The sequence below is a fragment of the Petaurus breviceps genome, unplaced genomic scaffold (assembly GCF_028583685.1).
Source record: "Petaurus breviceps papuanus isolate PSGF00001 unplaced genomic scaffold, PetGlider_PUasm1.0 173, whole genome shotgun sequence".
NCBI classification, from domain to species: domain Eukaryota; kingdom Metazoa; phylum Chordata; class Mammalia; order Diprotodontia; family Petauridae; genus Petaurus; species Petaurus breviceps.
Genome location: NW_027185759.1, coordinates 11,395,666 through 11,400,097, shown reverse-complemented (window position 1 = coordinate 11,400,097; position 4,432 = coordinate 11,395,666). Strand labels below are relative to the sequence as shown.

Below are 4,432 nucleotides of genomic sequence, written 5' to 3'. Positions count from 1 at the left end.
GTGTGTGTGTGTGTGTGTGTGTGTGTGTGTGTGTGTGTGTGTGTGTGCATGTGGGGGAAGGGGGGAACAAAGAGCTGGAAAGGAAAGAGGTTGCCCATCACTTGGTCTGTGAACATAGTGCCATAAGAAATGGCGACAGGGATGTTTTGTAAAGATCTGTGAAGGCCAGGATGAAGCGACACAAAGTGAAGTCTGTCAAGACTCTAATAGGTATTTCTTAGGATGCCCTGACTTCCCGAAGTGTTTTTCCTGCCTGTTACAGTAAGTGCCATACACAACCCAATTTCTTAACCACAGAATACCCCATGTAACCTCCCCATATTCTGATCCTGCGATTATGGCAGGATGGACAGAGAAGTGGTTTGTAGGGCCAGACCAGGGTCACCCTTTAAAGGGAGAGCAAACCCAAAGACTGCCAATATTCACCGCGATTGTCATCTCCATTAAAAAGCCTGGTGCCTAAAGCAAAGGGGTTTTAAGTGCTTAATGAGCCCATGCTTCTGGTGCAAAAGCACTGACCTAATCTCCATCTTTATCCCATTGCCCATGTGTGTGACGCTCATTTTATATGGCTAGAGCCCTAAAGAATTCTAAAACAAAGAGCTCTGTGATCGTTTTAAATCTTGGGAAGATTTCTTGGCAAGTAGGTGAAGATGTGATTGGTTGTAGATGGGATAACCAACCCCAGAGGAGTGATTTGTCCAGGGTCACTGAGGACATTGGTGGCATTTCGATGACATGGGGGTTTCCCTTCGTTTGAGAGAGTTTAGTTAGCTTATCTCTGCAGGGCCAAAGAAGTAAGTTGGAGGCCAGGGGATGATTATAATTAAACTAGAATGAGATCCTCCTGCCTTTGCAGTTGGTGTCACTCGTTCTAAGTGTTTCTTGGTTCTAGGAAGGGAATTCTGCTTTTATTTTGATTTGGTCGATCGTTAAATATTTATCGAGTACTTCATGTTTTCTGGATGCCCCATGTGCCCATAGTAGAGATTTTAACACATTCCTACCCTACCCTGAGAAGACACCAGAAGTGCATCACACCATCAGCCAGAGTACAATATTGATTCCCCGTCTATGAGAGGACAGTGGCACAATGGGGTGTATCTTGATTCCAAAGCCAAGATACTGGTGAGACCAGATCTGGTTCCCTAGACAGTTCGGAGTGGGATAACACTGAGTTCACAAGAGGTCCTTCTGATGGTAAAAAGGGATTGAGCTCTGGGGCAAGAAGAGGGTTCAGGTTGGGGCAATAAGCTGGCCTAGCTCCAACTACCCTGACTCTAGTTTCCAGAGGAAGCCAGTGTTTCCAGAGGCCAACCTTCAAGGGCACAGATGATAATTGACAATGATCTCTCAGATGGAAAGTTAAGAGACTGGTGCCGGTCCCAATCAGACCCACAGAAGGGGAAAGAGCTGGGGGACATGATGGCCAAAAAAGCTGTGGAATCTGAGGGCGATGTAACCCAACCTCCAGGACAAGAGAATTGCTACACAATGAATTCAGTAATGTTTGTGGTAGGAACAAGATACCAAAACTAACCTTGTGTCATTGCAAGGACTAAGCTTGGCCAAGAAGGAAAAGATACCCTTGTCCTGGTTACAAATCAATCTAGGCCACGTTCTTACTATGCGTTTACTATACTTGCTATACATGGGCAGCTAGGTGCCATACTGAATAGACCTGGACCTGGAGTCAGGAAGAGCTGAGTTCAAATTTGGTCTCAGATACTTATTAGCTGTGATACCCTGGGAAAGTCACTTCACCCTGTTTGCCTCAGTTTCCTCTTCTGTAAAATGAGCTGGAGGAGTAAATGGCAAACTATTCTAGTAATGCTGCCAAGAAAACCACAAATGGGGTTACAGAGTCAGAAACGACTGAACAACAGAGTGCTATGTGCAGAGGTGGCAGGCGGAGTCAGAAGCCTCAGGTTCAAGTCCCACCTATGACACGAGCTGACTGTGTTAGCCGCTCAGTGCCCTTGGTTGATTTCTAAGGCTTGGAGGTGAGGTTAATGGAGGGATTTCCATCGCAGGAGTTCTCCTGTTCTAACTGTCCCCACCAGCAATCAGCTTGGAGCTCTCTTCTCTCTCCTGGCTAAGCTCCTTTAGAAAGCCATCCATGCTCTTCTCTTCTCACTGTCTTCTAATTCCACCCCCACCTGACTTCCTCTCCTCATTCAACTGAAATGGCTCTGCCAGTTTCCCCCCCAGTGAGTCTTAATTGTCCAGTTGAATCTTTTCTCTCTGTCTCTCTAGATCTTTCTGGGTGGTGTGTGACCCTGTTAACCACCTTCTCCCAGAATGTCTCCCTCACTGCTCTCTCTGGCTGCACCTCCTGCATGTAAGATTACTTCTCTGTCTCCCTTGTGGTCCTGTGCCCATGGTGTGTCTGCTCCCCTCTCAGTGTCCTCTAAGGCTCTGTCCTGGGACCTCATCTTGTGGCCCAATAGCATCTCCCTCATTAGATTGGGAGCTCCTTGAGACCAAGGACTGCTTTTTTATTATCTACTTATTTCAGTAGGTGCTTAATAAATGCTTAGTGACTGACTTGTTGACTTGGGGACCTCATAACCTAACAAAGGTACAATGATGATTTCTATGTCAATGACTCACTAATCTATATATCCAGCTCTAGTCTCTCTCCTGAGGAGCTACCAGCATCATCACCCATTGCCTCTTGGACAGTTTGAATGGGATGTCCCAGAGACATCTCAGACTCACCATGTCCAAAACAGAACTCTCTTTCCATCCCAACCCTCCCTCTTCCAGACTTCCCTATAACTGCTGCAGGCTCACATTCTTTCAGTTACCCAGGCTCATAGCCTGGGGGTGATCCTTGGCTTTTCACTTTTATTCACTCCACATATTCAACCCAATCCAGTCTAACCCAATGCAAGTCTTGTCATTTCTACCTTCACAGTATTTCTTGTGCACATCCCCTTTTCTCAACTCCATAGCCATGACCCTAGGTCAGGCCCTTATGACTTCATACCTGGACTAAAGCAATAGCCTCGTAACTGGTCTCCCAGCTCCAGGCTCTCTCCCTGCCAACTCAGCCTCTGCTGAGCTGCTAAGGGGATTTTTCTAGAGTGTGGATCTGGCCAAGTCACCTCTCCTGCTCAGAGATCTCCAGTGGCTCCCCATTACTTCCAAGACCAATGACAAACTCCTGTTCATGACTTTCTACCTTCTTAAGACACTTTATCTGGGTTTCTGCTATCCAGAGACACTGGCCTACTTGTGATAGAACATCTATTCTGGGCCTTTGTACTGGCAGCCCTCCATGCTTGGAAGGCTCTCCCTCCTTATCCCCATCCCCCTTCTTCCATGGCCTTCTTTAAGACTCAGCTCAAATCTCACCCTCTGCAAAATGCCTTTTCTCTGCCTCTCCCTTCTGCATGGCTAATACCTTCCCATATGAAATTACTTTCTGTTTCCTCTCTACATTTTGTATGTACTTAGTATGTATGCGATACATCTTGCATGTACCTAGTGTCTATGTGTTCTCTTGCCCTCTAAAAATGTGAACTCCTTGAGCCCATGGATTGTTTTTAATTTCTTGGTATCCCTTATACTTAGTCAGGTGTGTAGCACATAGTAGGCAATTAATAAATACTTATTGACCAATTAACTGTATCAATGAAATCAGAGTTTCAGAACAAATTATGCCTCTTCCCTTGAAAACAACAAAACTCAAAAAATGTGTAACATGCTATGTGATATACTTGGGAAACAAAGACAGATGTGAAAGATGGTCCCTGGCTTCAGGAAGTTTGCATTCTACTAAAGGAATACAATGGATGAAATGAACACAAAGCAGTTGAGAGAGAGAGAGAGAGAGAGAGAGAGAGAGAGAGAGAGAGAGAGAGAGAGAGAGAGAGAGAGAGAGAGAGAGGAAGAGAGAGGGAGAGAGAGAGAGGGAAAGAGAGGGAGAAGGAGAGAGAGAACAGAGAGAGAGAGAGAGAGAGAGACAGAGAGAGAGAGAGAGACAGAGAGAGAGACAGAGAGACAGAGAGACAGAGAGAGGCCATTGTAACCTGGTAGGATCAGGAAGGTCTTTAACGACTTCATGCATTTTCACATTTTTCTCTAGGTGTTGCCAAGTGCACTGCGTATGTTGTAGTGTGTTCAGTCGTGGAAGCACATGAGTGTGTACACACACACATACGCACATGCACACACGCATCACACGCATGTGTACACACACAATACATGATTTTAGGAAGGCTATTGATGAGCTATGGGGATGGGGAAGAACACCCAGAGGAGGGCAGCTGGGACACTGAGAGGGGATGCCTCATTAATATCAATCGGAGGAAGTGGTGATGTTGAGTTTGGTAAGAACAAAGAATGACGTGAGAGCTGCCTTCAAGTATTTGGATGGCTATGTGGAAGAAGGCTTAGCCCTTTTCTGCTTGGCCCAAGAGGACCG

General features: G+C 46.0%; 1 protein-coding gene across 1 annotated transcript in view; it reads left to right on the top strand.

Moving 5' to 3' along the window:
- ESPNL (espin like) overlaps positions 1–4,432 on the top strand; it is a 41,228-nt gene that overhangs the window by 822 nt on the left and 35,974 nt on the right. The window lies entirely within an intron of this gene.